A 17959-nucleotide genomic window follows, 5' to 3' on the forward strand; every position below is an offset into this window, starting at 1 on the left:
GGATTGCTCCTGCCTTGCACTCGAGGACTGCTGGAATGGGTTACTTACTAGGAACTGTACATACACTGTTGAAAAATTGTATGATTACAAAGTGCTTCAGAATTTTTAGAATATGATTTCATTTCTAAATTCTTCTGGCAGCTGTTTGCAATATGAAACCTTCATTCATTTATTTAGCCTGTGTATCACTGTAAAGGCTGGGGATGATCCGAGTACTTTACAAGAAGTATTTGGGACAAGCCAGGTATTAACCCCAGTCCACTGCACTCGCAAACACCACTATTTACCATATGGAGCCAGTTTAGATGGCCAGTCAGTTTAAGATGAAAACTGGAGCACCTAAAGTAAAAGTCATGAAGACATGGGCAGAATTTGTAGACTCCACAAAGACACTGATGTGGCAGGAATTTGAACTCGGTGATGCTAGTTGTCATAACCATTGGTTACTGCTCTCCACTTTTGGTTTGAACCATTTCTACTTCCTTTTTTTTAGGATAACAAATGCAAAACTGTAATTATTTAGTGGTAGCACTAAGACAGTAGGTGTCTGTTGGTGAATTAACATGTACTTTACCATCATATTTAAATTCCCGCTAGACTTAGATTTAGCCATTTTGTTTGGATGGTAAGGTCAATTGCGATTGTTGTCATTAAAAGATATGCTTTTTGTACAATCAAGAGAGATGATAGAAAGTATATGAGTCAGGTAGAGAACTGGTTATAGTCTTCTCTGTGCCAAACAGCCTCTAAATCCTGTCAGTATTCATTGAGTGGATGTGGATGTGATGCACTGTTAGAAATATTTGGGCTCCATATCAATGACAGGCTGGACTGGTCTCATAACACAGAAGAACTAAGTAAGAAAGGGCAGAGCAGATTCTTTTTTTTGGAGACTGCATTTCTTTAATATGGTAGTGACATCCTTCACATCTTCTACAACTTCTTGATGTCTGGTGCGATTTTGCTAGCTGTGGTGCATCACCTCAAGAGAGGCCCACTGAATCATCAAGTTAATTAAGAAGGCAGGCTCAGTTATGTGATGCACTTTCAATCACCCTGGAAGTAGTAGCAAAGCAGAGAATGATGGTGAAACTGGTGGCCATTATAAACAATTCTGCACATTCTCTCTCTAACACACTATGTTTAAATACTTCCAGCCAACATATTATTCAGGAAAAGTGTGTCAGGAAATGCTACTGGGGCTCCTTTATACTAATAGTAATACACCTTTATGATGATTTAGTGTGACCTCTCTTTTATCTTTAGCCAAGAAAGACATTTTCTTCATTTTGTAAATCTTGTGTGCATTTGAGAAGGATTGTTGTTATTTTCTTTGTTATGATAATATTTCTTGGGCTTGTGTAAAAAAGCTAAACTTCCCTCCTGGGACAAATAAAGAGGTGATTTTTCAGGAAAAATTAAGATTTGGCCTTTTACTTTTCCCTCATGCCAAAAGGCTCCATTTTTCTGGAGAAACTTTCAAATAAATTATCAAACTGGCTGTCATTAATCTTTAAAAATGCAGGGAATCGCATCAATGTCTCAGCAGATAGGCCAAATAGGCCTGCAGTTGCATGAACTTGTCATAACGGTACGTTTTCTTTCTCTTATTCCTTCCTTTCACTGGCTATTTATTTCCCAGCTTTAGTATGTTTCTTACTCATTTATGATTTGATAGGAATTACTCCATATTGGCTGGTATTAGTCTCAATTTTTTAAGTACCAATTAACTGATAAGGCACTGGATGAGGACTTCTTGTGATGTAATTTCTAACATCTTTTTCTAATAACTGACAGAATTCTAAGCTGACCATTGTTAACGTTTTTAGCATTTTAACAGAAGCCAGGTATTTTCTAATTTCCACATACATCATTGATCTTTATGTATAAAGCTATCACATTAAAATCTCTGATATTTGGGTTTTGTCCATCGATTTTGTAGTCAGTGAAATGAGAGGACACAATTGGGGTTTCACCTACTTTAGCTTCTGGTTAGATGGTGCCTCATCTACTACAGGGTATATTGGCAAGTCATCTATTCTCCAGATGTTATTTATAAAAAATGTTCAGTGCCAGTTCATGTGCTGTTAATGCCTTTTCTTAAATTTATGCAAGCAGGCAAACATAAATGTTATTGTACTATGTACACATTAGACAATAAGCTTGACTTTATAAAGAACATTTTACTAATATACGTAAATGATGCCTACTCTTATCAAAATCTAATTGATCTAATACGATGTTTCTTTATATTGAAAACTACTGTTTTATTGTATCCTTTGTCTTAATGTTTGAGTCAACAAGAAAGTGTGATTATAATAGGGACTAAGCATTTGCAGAATATTTTTAGATTTCTGCTTGAGCCACAGAAGACACAAAGGCCATTGAAAATGAGTGACTTTTTCTAAAGAGCGGTTATTCAATGAACAACACTTCACTGACATCCATCAAAACATTGACACACCACTGTTTACTGCATGTTATAAACTGCACCAGTCTTCAAATTTCAGTCAGCATGATGGCTAAGCATTGCTGTCAGTGTCTGTGGTCTTCTTGTCTCTATGCATACATTGGAAGGGGTTTCCTCTAATTAATGCTTTGCTTTAGTAAATCATTTTTTATTGGAAATGTAAATGTAATTGTGATAAAGTTATTCCAACCTCCAGTGGAATTTAGTTTGAAAAGCATATGGGTATCAGGTCTGTTTTCTCTGCTTAGTAGCTCAAAGCATCATGCTAAAACAATTGTGTTTCATTTATACAGCGCTTTCAAACTTTGAATGGTGTTTAATTAGAGGACAAATTGACATAACTGTAAGCCTGGCCTCCTGTCTAGGATCTTCTGATCCAGCAATCATAAAAGCATCATGCTAAAACAATTGTGTTTCATTTATATAGCACTGTTTATATTAATCACTTCCAGACTTTGAAGGGTGTTTAATTATAGGACACCAGAGGACATACAGTAAGTATAAGCCTGGCCTCCAGTCCAAGATCTTCTGATCCAGCAATCATAAATTTCCACAATAACAGAAGGTCCTCAGCAAAGAAGCAAGACACATAACCATTGTTTATCCATGTGTTACTCCTTTTCATAAAATTTCATCATTACATGAAGGCCCTCGTGGTGTCCTAACATTTTCTAATGTATCAGTCTGTTTTTGTATTGCAATATATAAACAACAGACATTTGTAATGCTTTTGTAAGCTGTTTTAGTCTTGTTATGTTCTCACAAAACTTAACTTCATTCTGTAAACATAAGGGTTTTTTAGCCTGGAATTACTTCCTTTATTAAACTTTTAATTTGCTTACAGTATGTTTGTTACATGTGTGTCATCATAGATTGCTCCACCTTCTTCTGCATAATGAGCCAGAATCATAGGGGAAACGACTGTCAAGAGAGTTGGCAATGTCAGATGCCTTTGAAACTGCTCTGCTCTGTTTTCAAGACGGGAGCAGAAGTGTATTAGAAAGGATAGCCCCTGAAGGATGATCAGATGTTTACAGTAACCTCCAAAACCGAAGGTATGTGGCGATGTAAGAGGACTACTCTTTCTGATTTCATAACCAAAGAGATGTAAAAAGGCAACTGGATAAAATAAAGGATAATTTGCTTGTTATTGCCACTGGTAACTAACCTGAAAGGTTGCTTCTGATTGAAATGATTCAAAACAGGCCCACAGCTCTGTTAATTGGGGGAGAGACCCTAAAATTCTAATTTCACATACTAGTCATTTATTTCTTAGGAAGAGACTGCCCTCTTTGATAAAAGGGAAAGGAGGAATTGCTCTACTAACCTCTGAGCTTTTATAAGAAAAGCTGTCTGGCAACCTTGTCTTGTGATTTGTAAATGTCAGTAGCTTTTGCTTCATAAATATACATTGTGGAACTTGACCCGGACACAGACAGACGGACATCATTTCTTCACCCAACACACTTTTATTTACAATATTATTTACAATATTTACGTTATGTGCACCCCCAGTGCCTCCAGCACCGATCCCCCAAAGTCCAGGCCTCACAGTCTGATTGCCTTTCTCCTGGCCGCCTCCAGTCCTCTCTCCAGCTCCGTCCTTCTTCCACCCGACTTCCGCTACTGAATGAAGGGAGGCGGCCCCTTATATAGGAACCCAGATGGGCTCCAGCTGCTTCTCGGCATTCCTCCACAGACACGCCCCAGAGTGGCGGAAGTGCTGGCTGTGCACCCGGAAGCCCTCCGGGTGTCCCCTGTCTTCTTCCCCCCAGCACTTCCTGGTGTGGCGGAAGTGCTGGGCTCCAGGTGTCTACAGGCACCGGGGCGCTGCCTGGCAGTGGCCAAGGGTCCCTACAGGGTTGGGCTTCCAAGCCCTCTACCCGTGGCCCCCAACACAACCAGGGCGGTCGCCCCCTCACGGTCTGGAGGAGGTACAAGCCCTCCTCCGGTCGTCCTGGGCATCCTGGCTGGGCTCCACCCTCAGCCGGAGGCCACAACATATACAGTGTACATGTACATGAATGCTATGAAATATTTTTATATGAAACAATTTTGTATCATCTAATTGTAACAGGCTAGTAGCTATTACTTCTAGTCATTCAGGTACAAAAAGTGCAAAGTGCACATGTCTGTCTTAAAATGTGCTAAATGGTAAACAATGAAAGGTAATAAAAACTGTAAAGAACACCCATACTGTTGCTATAATTTACAGAAAAAAACAGTGTACTATCTATAAGCATTATACTATCATGTAAGCATTAAAAGGAAAATCTTTAAATACTACCCTGTGAAGGACTTACAAACAGCATTACAAACTAGAAGTGGAAAAAATTGCTCTTTTTTAAGCAAAGGCTGGGCATTCTGCAGACCTGGAGTGAATGTTACACAGTCTTTCTACTGTACTTCCAATAAATGTGTGAGATGATCAAATCACAGTATTGAAAAATCAAATTTGATCCCTGAATGAGAAGTAAAAAGGTCAGCAAAAGTCAGTAAAATGGATGAAGGCTAATGATTATTTCAACCTTTATTAAATCAATAATCATTTATCCTACAATATTACAGACATAATATCCCCTTTTCCATTAACCTACTGAGGCTAACGTGAACTGTATTGTTGCAAATGGCAGGTTTATAGTTAAAGGAACAAGTATTATAGCTTAAAGTCATTTAAGATTATAGTTCTTGAATATCGTTACACATGTAACTGAGATACTAAAGATCTTAACAACATGTTGTAATATTCAGTCCGGACACATTGGTTAACATTTGAATGAATTTCAAGAAAGCCTGTTGTGGTGTTTACTATCAAAATGTGTTATTTTAATTTTTTATTTTACTTTTTTGCGTAATCAGACATGGGGTTTCTTTCTCTGAAAGCTGTTGTACATTAGTATCCCTGTGCCTATAAATGTCACAATGAAAATATAATATTGAAAAAGAAATCTAAAGCAAACATTAAAGTAAAATATGATAACAACATACTTTCTTAATCAGAGATATTTAGATACAACTATTAAAATGTTATTAATTAATCTATAAATTCAATTGCCTCAAATAGAAAATTTGTGGTACTATAGTTTTTACTGTAGTACTATATAGTATTTCACATCTTATAAATGATTTGTTAAAGATTAAGGTTAACCTGTAATGCAGGAATTAACATTAATAAATGCCCTTAGCACTCTATAGTTCTTTCCCATTGTTGCATCTCTCTGATTTTGGAAACTGACCCTTTGTTTCTCATGAACACTCTGGTTATCACTTTGTTTTTCATTATAACTACTCTGGCAAACTAATTTAGTCAGTTTGAAATCCCTACTAGATTATAAAGTGCATAGTTATGTGTTCATGTCAGCAAAAATTGAATTGCGTTTTACTGAGATGTGAATAAAAACAAAAACAAAATAAAGAAGTAGAATATGAAGTAGAGAGTTTTAATCATGCTGTAGTAATGAAGATACTAAAGAGTTTTCTTTTGACTAATATTTTAAGTAATTTTATTTTCAGCAAAATGTTTATAATGAGTTATTCATTTAGCATGTGATTTTATGTTTGATATGCATTCTACACATATATTATTCATTATCAACACTGTATATGCTGGATATGTATATCTGTAAATATATATAAAATCATATAAAATCAGTTCATTGCATTTTCCCTTTTTGCCTATGAAGATGTTCAAACTGCAGTTTATGAACTTTGTTATTCAAACTTGAGACATAAATTAGGCTTAGAAAAACAATGTCAAATTTGTAGGCATGCACTGCATGTGAGCCTTCTTGAAAAAAAAGTAGCAATGTCACACGGTCAGTCTGGGATAAATGATGTGTTTGTGCAGTCGTTTGCTTTTTTCTGCAAAGATCCTGAACAGGACAGTTTTTTTTTTTTTTTTTTAATCAAGTACAAGCTATTATTAGCATCTGAAAACCGGGAACACACAAGTATTTGATAGCTCTCCTCAGAACTGCACTCAGGAGTCCACTATCAATATTAAAGAGCCAAAGGCTATGAATTAGAGCAATTATTCACTTTAATTTTTATGACAGGTATTGACTGCATTTTAATGCACACAGAGCCTTTATGATCCAACTAAAATTTCAGTAAAGACTGTAAAACAAACATTAGAAACGTCCAATGACTTTAATAATGCTAACCAAGGAGAGAGAGAGAGAGAGAGAGAGAGAGAGATGAAAGTGGCATAGTTTGTTACAGTCAAGCTTCTCATAAAACATGCTGGGCTGTTGTCATATCATCTAAACTGCAGCACATAGGGTAGCATAGATGAGCCTTTCACAGTTGTGAATAACATTAGTAGCGTAATTGCAGGATCACACAATAAAAAAATTGCTTTCTTATTAAATCTTTGATTTCAAAACCATTCATGAGATAAAACAAATATTTCGAAATATTCTTGAATACAAATGGAGTTACGACAAGCATAATATGTGCACAAGAAATAGAATTAAAGATAATACTAACAAGCACAGAAGCTAAGAGTAATAGTGGCCATGAAAATGTTTTCTACGTTAATTCTATTTTTTATTCACACGTTAAACCAAACTTTATGTCTGCAATAAAATGTAATTTTTATTTAGCTGCCTGCTTAACTCTCTGTCTGGCAATCATGGATATTTACATGTTCTTATTTAGTGTTAAATGAATATTTGCAGCCAGCACTTTATCTCTGTGCATGAATCGGCACTGCTCAGTCTGCTCTTTTGAAGGCTTCACCTGACTCAATAATTTCAATGAATTGCTTAACTGTCTGTCTGTCTGCCTGCTGTTCAAGGTTTTGTGGTCATTTCTCAGTTGTGTTCATATGTCTCAATTAAATACATATATGCCCATTTCTAAAAAAAAGAAACATCCCTATGAAATGAAGATTGGAATGAGTCACACACTAAATTCTACCTTTCCAGTGCCTGCACCATTTAAAAAAAAAAAACTATAACAGTGGGTGCCCAACATGTGCAAGGAAATAAGAAAAAAATAGTAACATTTTAGTTGCATCTCTCAAGGTATCGTCACACTGCTGAGGGCTAATAATTAATTTTCCTCATTAAATGTGGATTAAAAACACCCTTTGGCAAAAATCCAAGCATGATGTCAAGGAATTGCTAAACATCTTTGTTATTCACATAATTTTTTCCTATAGTAACTGACCGATGCTTTTTGCTTGAGTATTCCACCCCCAATCCATTTAGCTCATACTCTAAACGCACATGAAGATTAAAATACTCTATAGCTATGTAATTAATGGTTCTACTTCTGTATTATTTAAGCTAGTTAGAAGCATAGGTACATGTAATTTAAAAGAAATTACATCCAAAAGGTACAATCCATATTAAAAATATGTAAAACTGTGTAAATATTTTCACGTGTACATCTGCCCTCTTTTTTGTCCGACACAGGGGCCTACATGCCTCTTTTGATTGAGATTTTTCCACTAAATTATACTAACTCTGCCTCGAGGAGAAATGTCTCCATTCCAAAATTAGCTGACCATCAACATAACATAAAATAACTTGAACATGGTGTCATTTCACAAGAATATTGATTCATTCAGACAAAGCGGATTGAATGCTGGTTTCCCATAAAAGGACCAGCCACTATGTCTTCTGTTGTAGACAGAAGAATATATAAAACTCCAGAGAAGGATATAGGCAAGCGAGACTGAATGTCTCAATTGCATTTTCTTCCCTTTCTGTAAAGTGATACTAAAAAATGTAATCTATGCATTGCTGTAATGATACCTGTTAATATACTAATGAAAATGAAATCCAGGTTCACAGTTCTCTTGAAAACGCAATATTGGAAATAATCTGTTTCTAACTTTTTTCTGGGCTGCAATGATTTGTGGTTTTAAAGTCACAATCAACATGAATAAACAATACCCTTTTGCCCTTGGGTTTTTATCAGTTTATAAATAAATAAAAACATAAAGTCTCCTTTGTTTCATTGATGGTCTGTATGAAGGGAAAAAAAATCATTGTTAGTAATGTGATATGTTTTGGTCTGAGGTATTCTTGTATCTCTGTATCAAACAGCTTGCATTCTTACAGTTTGTGACATCTGTCTCTATACTATTTCATGTTAACCAAGTAAGAATAAATGTAACCCAGAAAACAACTGCTAACCTATTAATACAATGAGTAAAAGATCACAGTCTTATGAATACAGAAAAAGCGAAAAAAAAAACAACAAAAAATAATTTCTGGTATACATTTAGAAACTAGATTGAAATTTTAAACTGTCTTTAAAAAAGAAGGAAATCCATATGTGCAGAATTGGTGTTTACCTCTTTATAAATACTTTTCCATTTATGAGCTTTACATTGGCGTATTTTGCAAATTCTTTCAATTTTCACTTGAACGTCTTTCAAAAAGTGATTATGTAAGTGAGCGCTTTCACATTTGCTTTTTACTTACAGTTGGTGTTAGTTGAATTAACATTCATGCTGTAATTTTACTATATAATATCACCCTAAATATTACACTGTACATCCAGGACCATAGAAAATTAATTCTTATCATTTTCTAGTCTGAGATTGCAGTCAATAGGATTTGAGATGGAGTGGTTCTTCTTCAATTAAAAGGTCCACATGAACCACCATATAAATTTCCATGTCTCAATTTATACTGAGCCACACCTCAGTAGGAATCGTATATTTGTCTTGAAATAATTTCTTGACACTAATAAAAGAAAACGTATTGGTGTATATGGAGGTTCTGGTGATGTCTTACTATTATGTAAATTATGCTAGGTAGCAAGGGAACACTTATGCAGTGGTTGCCTAGAGCTTTCAAACAAAACCAGAGATCAGTGATGCATTCTGCTGAAGAGCAACCAGAGGGCAATTTAGTATGGTAACACAGAGACCTTTTGGAGAAGCACATAACTTCTTCATAAATGGTGAAATTTCCCCTTGTCGAGTGTAAAAAGCTACTCCTTGTCTGAAACAGATGAGTTCAGAGGGTTAGGTCAATTTGAACATGATTTTCTAGCAGAGAGGTAGAACAGCAAATGGGGATTGTAGATGTAAGTGGACATATTTTGTTTTTTTTATTTTTGTTTTATAATGTAGATCAAATGGGCCTACCTTCCAACCAGATAGCAAATATTTTCTTGCTTGTAATTAGATCAACAAGTAGAAGCTTGGTGTATTTCTTGTCTATGTACAATATGCAGGTGCATATATCACAGACACATTCTTCTTGCAGTCAACTTAAAAAGAACAAATTTGTTCACAAACTCACAAAAGCTCAGATTATTATTTTCTCATTTTCAACACATGTCTCCTGTTGAGAGGGAACAGGCTGTGTTAGTCAGACCAGAAATCCTTAATCTCAGCAATAATGTTCTGCATGATTCATGGGAATTTCCAGGTAACATTTCTCCGGCATGTCCGGGAATTACTACTGGATTTCTTCTTATGGAATCATCCTTGAAACATGACATAGATTAGGTGTTTGGATGAAATTCTTGCTAGATGTCTCAAAAGATGCCCTGATTCATGTAATGTACTCTACTCAGTCATGAGGAGCAGCAACTCAAATCTATGATCGTCCTGGATTATGTAACTCTTCACCCTGTCATACGGAACAAGTTCAACAAAATTAAATATAAATGTCAGTTTGTGTATCCTCAACTTCATACCTTCAGTTACAACTTGAATTTTGTTATCATAGATGAGGGACAGGGCATAAACTGACCAATAAATTAATCATTTTATGCATGGACCTACTGTAGTTTCTTCTTCATTTCCATAGTCCAGTACAAAACTGTAGCGGCTGCACTGACCCTTTGGTAACTCTCATTTGCCTTGTTGGAAGGATTTATGCTACTCTTTGATTGTTAGAACTATGTATATGGGGTTCTTGTGCTTCTGGTTGAGTTACATTGAGAAAATTAAACCAAGAAGAGAGCCTATAAAAAATACTAAATTAGATTCAGGATGATTCTTATTCAATCAATGTGAACCATGGGTACTATGACCTTCTTATGGATCTAGCCATGTGGCTGATGTTTGTTAGTGTAGTGTACCTCAGATGGAAATGTGTCCTGTATTTCCCAGCTGTTCTCAGCCCAAAGAAAGCATGTAGACCTGTGGGCTCACCATCCAGAAGCTGATTGCTAAGGATATGTGGACCAAATCTAGGTACTGCTAGATGAAACTTTATTATTCAGATGTGAAATCTAACTTATGTGGCAAAGTAGAAGTATGAAGGTCTTTGCCACTGGAACCAAACCTTCTTATGAAGAGTGGTGTCACTCTTACTCTGGCCTTTTCAAATTCATGAAGCACCAGCTACATGGTGTACATCACAAGTTTAAACCAGAGTAAGCATGGATTACTTGCCAATTTCATTAGACATATATAAAAACACTGACTGTGTTAATGTAACCAGTTTAAATATTTAGAGACTTTAGGGCAATTCAGTGTTTTAGAGACAGTAGGGTTGGTGTTCAAAAGGATACTGTCTACTTCCCTTTTAGTCCTACTGGAAGACTTCAGCAGTCATTTTGAGAATGACTGTCCTTAAAACAATTGGGTGTTATTATTTTTAATTACTCTGTTGCAAGTGGAAAAGTTTGGGTTGCCTCTTTGCAGATTTTCGTTCCTTATTCTATTCCTGACTGCATTTTATTCTCTGTCTATACAAGTAGTAAATGGAAAATGATCAAGATACAAGATGTTAACCAAAAAAAAATAGTGAGGATTGAAACCAGAAAGGCAGAGTATCAGACATCAAAGCCAAAAATTCAATCAAGAGGTGCTAACCTTTGATCCTTTCACACTGACATATCATGCTCTGTACCAAGGCTACATCAAAATATACTGAAAAAGATGTGCCCATTAAAACTAAGAAAATCACACAAAAATATTTTAGTTTGTTAAAATATATCAAAAACAAAAAGCTAATAAACTTGAAATCCCTAATATTCAAAACCTAAACCATAACAGTGAATTGTAAGAAAAACATAAGGAGAATTTCAGAAAAATTTGAAGAAAAACAGCTTTGTAACACCTTTCTTTCAGTTATCCATTTATTGCTCTCTAGAATGGATGAAGCAGTTTAAAAACTGGTAATACAGTAGGTTATGCAACTACACTTGTGTTTGCATAATGACATGAAAAAGTGACAATATATTTTGTAAATCAAAAAGAAGTCAATGTTTGGCTGCCAAATGAAACTACCGGCTCCTTAAAAGTCAGTTCATAAAAATCAAAGTCTGCAGTGTTTCCATGATACACCAGTCATGTGAAACTTTTATCTTCCCTTCCTAACTTTAACCTCTCTAAATGTTGTCACTGGAAACTAACACCCAACATCACAGTTTCTCCCGGCAATATTAAAAGATGTTTTCCAAATAAATAAAAGAAAACAATTTTTAAATCCTTGTAATGGCTTATACACCCTGTATATACATCCTGAAAAACTTTCCTTCAGCATGTTATTCTTTTGGAAATGTATTGGAAAAATGCTAAGATGTTAAATGAGGACTCCATATAAGTAAAACAGGGAGAACAAAGATGTAAAAAATAACAAATCTTTGTTAATTTATCTAAATGCTGTGAAACTCCCAGCAGAGAGGTTTTTATTTTGATTTACTACAGTAGGTTGTTGAACTTTATGAATACCTAAAATAATGTATTAGGGCATGAGGACTGGAAAAAGCATTTTGTCTAATTAATGAGATCTTCAAATGCACCATTCTTTGAGAACGTAAGCCCATTGGGTCCCGTCTACCATTTCAGTAACATTTGTCATTGGTAGCAGCCTCTACTGATGAGACCATATTTGTAGTCTTCAAGGATCCTAGTCTCTGCAGGACCAGTATTAGTTCTTGTCTGAACTTTGGATACAGAGATCAAACCTCACTTCTGTGGCCTAATCATTCTACTTTGCCTTACTAAGTGTTTTCTGCCAGCTAGAAATCCATCCATTGAGTTTCAGTCTCAAAGGTTCGAGTCTGTCATCAATAATATAGTTTAATCTCACTCTCTCAAATACGATAAACCCATATTATCCTCCATAGTCAATGTAGTTATGGAGTTTCAGGAGCCTGATCGTATTCCGATTAATACCAGGACAGACAAGCTCATGGCATGGCACACTCACACACACATACACATTCACTCACATTGGTCCAGTTTGAAGTTATTAAATGATAACATTTCCATTGTTGGAATGTGGAAGGAAACCTGAGTACCTTGAGAAAAACTTACACAAATACATGCAAATTCAGGACCAGGATATAAACGCTGTATGTTAGATCTGTATTCACCTTAATACATTCTATTAAAACAACTTATTTATTTTATTTCTGCAACTGTAAATCAATTATCAAGCTAGAAACATAAAGTACTGCATATGTAGTAAACATTTAAGCATGCAGATTTCACAGTGCCACATACATAGAGGAAAACAGAGCTCAGAACTGAAAAGTGCATGGGTACTTTAGCTTAATGTCATCATTTTATGTAAAACCAGCTCTCTGCTAGATACAAGATAGATCTCAACTGTACAGAGGCAGCACAAAGCTGTTTTGAGGGCTAAAGTTGCCCATCCTTACCCTGAACACTATTCATTACGTGGATCTCTCATTGTACCCTAAATACAGAAAACAGAACATATCCACATATTTTTCTTTCAAGATTTTATATAACATACATTGTGTAACATAAGTGTGATTTGGCATTGCTCAGTAGACCAGGTTATTAACCAAAATTTCAATTTTCAAAAAAAAGTCCAGATCTTGCAGAACTTGGCAGTATAATACGTGGAATTAAGACTCATCATCAGTACTTAATTATTCAGTAACTATTCAAAAATACCTCTCAGAATCAAATATGACCTGCTCATATCAGACACCGCACATAGCTATTCTTTTACATGCTGTTATTTCCACTTTCAGGATTATCATAAAAGAGAATTACTGCCAAGATTAACTTAACCTACACAGAGAATGAAGTGATCAGTCTAAAAAGTTTACATTTAAAACATAAAACTCTTTCTTCTCTCTTTTAAAAAGGAAATAAAAAGCCCTTAAAATTTCATAGCCTCCAGAAACTCTGATAGCATTCATATTGCTCTTCTTGCTTTTAACTTCACTGCAGGAGGCTACTTCTATGACATCTTTATATATGATGCTCTCATTTCAAAATGTCATTGAACCTTCAAATGAATATCCTTCTATGATCTTTGAATACAGAAACATTTGTATCAAGATTTTCATATTGCTGAGCGTTGAGCCAACAAATCTGTACTGTGTAGATGATTTTTTATAAGAAATTTCTGGGATGAAGAACATATAGGTTACAATAATTTACAGGTGGGGTAAATGTTTGATTACTGTAGAAAAATTACACTCTTATTATAAAGCAATCATTACATAATAATTTTAGCTTTTCTTGATAACTGCTTAGTAATTAGTGTCATTCATGGTTTGCTAATTACACAGGGCTTATTAAGCATGCACATTTCTTATCTCTTTAACACTGCTGTTGAATAACTGAAAGTTTAATAAAAATATATCAGTATTAGGATGTCTATTTTCTTCCTGCACCTTGGGAACACAAATAACATTATAATAAGATAATTATAATATATATAAATAATGCTTATACACATACAAACATATTTATATATAAATGCTGTCAAATCACAAAAACAGTTCATCACAGTGCTTTGCTGGAATGAAATGTTTTAACTAAAAACATTAATGTAAAATAAAAACAGAAAGACGTGCAATAAGAATGAAGTAACATTGTTGAATAGTTTTGCTCAAGCAGCTGGACAAATTCGAGAATCTGTAAACAGATTAACTCAAGAAATTCTTTATTTACCTGGGAGCAATAAAACTTTTAAGCTTTCATGGCCATCAAGCACACTAACAATATATATACATAGATACTGAATACTAGAGGGTTCGCCCCTGCTCACTTCACTCGCCAACCCCCGAGCCTTGCGCTACACACCAGCCACTCGTGTTGTGAAGAGGGGGGCTGAACGATCACTCCTCCAAAACCCCCTCTTAAATGGTGATAGAATGGGAAACATATACAGTTTTTTTTATACCTCCTCTTTTCTCGATCAGCTGCTGGCTTGCTGCTGCTGTTGCTGCTGCCATGCCACGTGATCTGCATCTTGCGCAGCGCTTTAAACATTTCAAAGTTTGTACAGCAGCTGTCCTACTCTTAGTCTTTTATTTCTGGCCCCAGGTGTGGTTAAATCTTTTATTACTGAACTTAAAAAGCAGAATCAAGTGTGCTTGATTATTTTACATTGTAGTTACAATTCCACCCCTGACGTCACATTACTGGGAACCTTAAACCTTAAAAATATAAATGTGAATAATGAATATGAAATAAATTTCATTCCAACCTCCATTCATTTTGAACCCATTTTATACAATTCAGAATCAGAATGGGCAGGAGCCTAACCTGGCAGTATCAGGCACATTGTGCTCATACAAAGTAAGGAAAGCTGCCACAAAATATGTCAGTGCATGCTTTGTGACAGCCTGAAGAATCATATACAAGTAAAATCAGGAATGTTTTCTTAGCGGTTGTCACTGAGAACTTTAGTGAAGAAAAAAAATGAATATCATGCCTCTGCTTTTGTCAGAAACAGCTGTTTTAGACTTATATAATAACAAAAAGATATCTAGCAGTAGAGCTAGGCATTTTTAAAATAGCACAGTGAAAAAATAATTATACTAATAAAATAGGAATCTATTTCTAAGTATTACTTTTAAATCATATGGTAGTGGGCTGGCATCATAGATAAGCAATGTTTTAATTGGTTGAGTGAAGCAAAATTTAAAACTCATGCACTGAGTCAATTAGCTTCTCCAGCTGCTAAGAGATCAGACAGAACATTATTATAGATTCAATGACAAAAAAGAGATAAATTAAATATTATTTTAAAAAAAATTATTTTTATTTATTTATTTCCATCATTAGGTCTAACTTCCAGTGTTGCCAGGGGTGTGGCCTCTGAGTTTAGGACCCATGTGTAATCGATGTGACAGGATAAAAGGATGGCTATGAGTGCAAGTCCTTATCCAATACCAAATTCTCTGAAATATTCAAAGTTTATCTTTGTGCTTGTTACTCGCGTGTACTTTTGATTTTGACCCTCTTATTCTCTAGGCCATGACTATTGTCTCTTGTATTGGACTTCAGTTTTGTTTTGCTTTATCATCTTTTTTTTTCTGTTTTGATTTTATGGGCATCTCGTAGTTGTTGCTCAAAAGTTCATCTGCCAGTTCACTGATAGAATAGTTGCATTTACACCTCACCCTCTTATTACTTAAAAATGCTAAATTGTTTAACTTAAATGCTTTCAGTATAAAAAAAGTCTTTTATTTATTATGATCTCTGATATTTATACATTTCTGTGTTCATTCTAGCAATGGCTTAGAACTTTCAGATGTCTAGTATGGGGTTTTGAAGTAAAGGGAATCTAAATCTGAGGTAATTGTTTTGTGTTTTTTTTTACTCTTAACAATGTTGGATTTTTGTTTATGTTGTACTGTGATCCCATTTTGTATTCTTCACAGGCCTATTGTGGGTTGTGTTTAGCCCTATTGTATTTCCAAGACACAGTTTTTCTCTATTAATTTGCACCTGGGCAACTCTAGGTATTTTGGCTAGTTCTTTATAAACCTCACCCAGAATTTTCTCAAAACCAATAAAATGTTCCTCATTTGTTGTTATTTTTATACAATTTTGTCATAATAAAATGTTTATATAACATATTATTTATGTACTACTTATTTTAATAATATTGTAATGTGCCCTACTTCACAGGAGGATTCCTCATTAGAAGTGAAAACAAATTCTCAAGAATGTACTCTTGTACAAGGAGGAGGCATGGGACAGAAAAGCTTACAATCAATGAACCTGGGACTGATACTTCGAATGTTGAGACTCCAAAGAAAAGAAAAACTGCACTGGCTGACCTCCTTGGGCAGACATGCAACTGTAGCTCCAGAGCTCCTTTGGTGACTGCTGCTTCATAAGCAGAAAAGGAGATGAAACAATACCCACAGTGTCCACCTCTATCCCTCACAGATGACCCTTTGGATTGGTGGAAATCGCAGGGACAAGTATACCCAATCCTTGCAAATCTAGCAAAAATATTTATATGTATCCAGAATGTGTCTGCAGAAAGAACCTTTTCCACCGATAGTGACATAATCTCCGCTCAATGGAGCATACATGATAATAAGAACAAGCATATTTGAAATTTAAACACATCCAAAGATGTTATATGTTTGTTAGGTTGAACAGCAACATTAAATTATACAAATGTCTAACTATTCAAGTTAATCACAAGCAAATTTAATTGTAATTCTGTGACTTTTAATGTAAATTCAGCCTTTTCCAAGTTACCAGAATGTATATTTTTCAAGCTTTAGTTAATAAAATATAAGATGATAAATTGTTTGATTATTTTTCCTTCAGTAAATCAGTTATTGTGATGATATCAGAGACAACTGTCTTTTGATTTATTATCGCAATTGTGTAACCATCAAGATATTATTGTTATTCTTGGCAAAATATCATGATGATATCGCATCATGAGTAATCCCTGAGAATCCCTACTGAACGCAAAACAGGATCCAGCCTTGGACAAGGTGCTAAGCCATGAACACATCTGATTAGACATCACTCCAAAATCAAATGAATGTAGTTAGTCTTTTAAAAGTTCCACATTAGTTAGACATTTGGTAATGTTTTAAAACAAAAGGCAAATCTCTCCAATGTGACAAAATATTTTTGTGTTACCAGAAATGCATATTCTCTGAGACACACAATTAGAAGAGCTACTGAAACAGTATACTGTACTTAATTCCTGAAAACGAATAAACAAACACTTAATTTTTATTAGTCATTGTTTTTTATTAAATTAAAAACAAAGTAATATTGATCAGTTTATAAGTATAGCAACTATAATTTGACTAAAGCACATATAACAAATATGGGAATGGTACAAGAGCAAATGTGATTTGGCCTCCAGTTATGACTAAATTCTGCAATAATAATCAGCCCAATTCAATGACTATTAATGCACTGGCATAAGCAGCAACAAAGTCTGATTACTCATATAAGGTAGTTCAAAAACAAGAGAACAAAGGTCATTGTATGGCAATTTTGAAATAATAACCTTAAATTGGTAAGTCTGATTTAACAACGCTAGCAAAAAAAAAAAAAAAGAGAAAATTGAAGCTTTAGGTGCATGACATTTGAAATTTGAACCAATTTGACTTTTTTTATTAAATATTAATCTTCCATAAGTTGTATTACCCAGCTAATGCTTCTCCGTACGCTGAAGCAGTCTCACAACAACACATCTCACAAACCTGACAAAGATTTGAAAAGAATGGTGTTATAAAAGCAGCTTTAAAGAGTTTGCGTAAATGAAAATATTCAGAACTATCTGAGTATTCAGTAATTTACAAAGCAAT

The 17959-nt window shown here is 34.8% G+C and overlaps 1 long non-coding RNA gene across 6 annotated transcripts in view; it reads left to right on the forward strand.

Annotated features, from left to right (window-relative positions):
* The window catches only part of LOC120535374, a 63820-nt gene extending 47404 nt beyond the window's left edge, over nt 1-16416 (forward strand). For all 6 annotated transcript variants that reach the window (XR_005634890.1, XR_005634891.1, XR_005634892.1 and 3 more), the window contains 3 exons: nt 3343-3525; nt 15899-15962; nt 16299-16416. This is a non-coding gene — a long non-coding RNA (uncharacterized LOC120535374). The remainder of the gene's footprint in view (nt 1-3342; nt 3526-15898; nt 15963-16298) is intronic.
* Nucleotides 16417-17959: the final 1543 nt, after the last annotated feature.

The sequence above is a fragment of the Polypterus senegalus genome, chromosome 9, assembly GCF_016835505.1.
Source record: "Polypterus senegalus isolate Bchr_013 chromosome 9, ASM1683550v1, whole genome shotgun sequence".
Classification (NCBI taxonomy): domain Eukaryota; kingdom Metazoa; phylum Chordata; class Cladistia; order Polypteriformes; family Polypteridae; genus Polypterus; species Polypterus senegalus.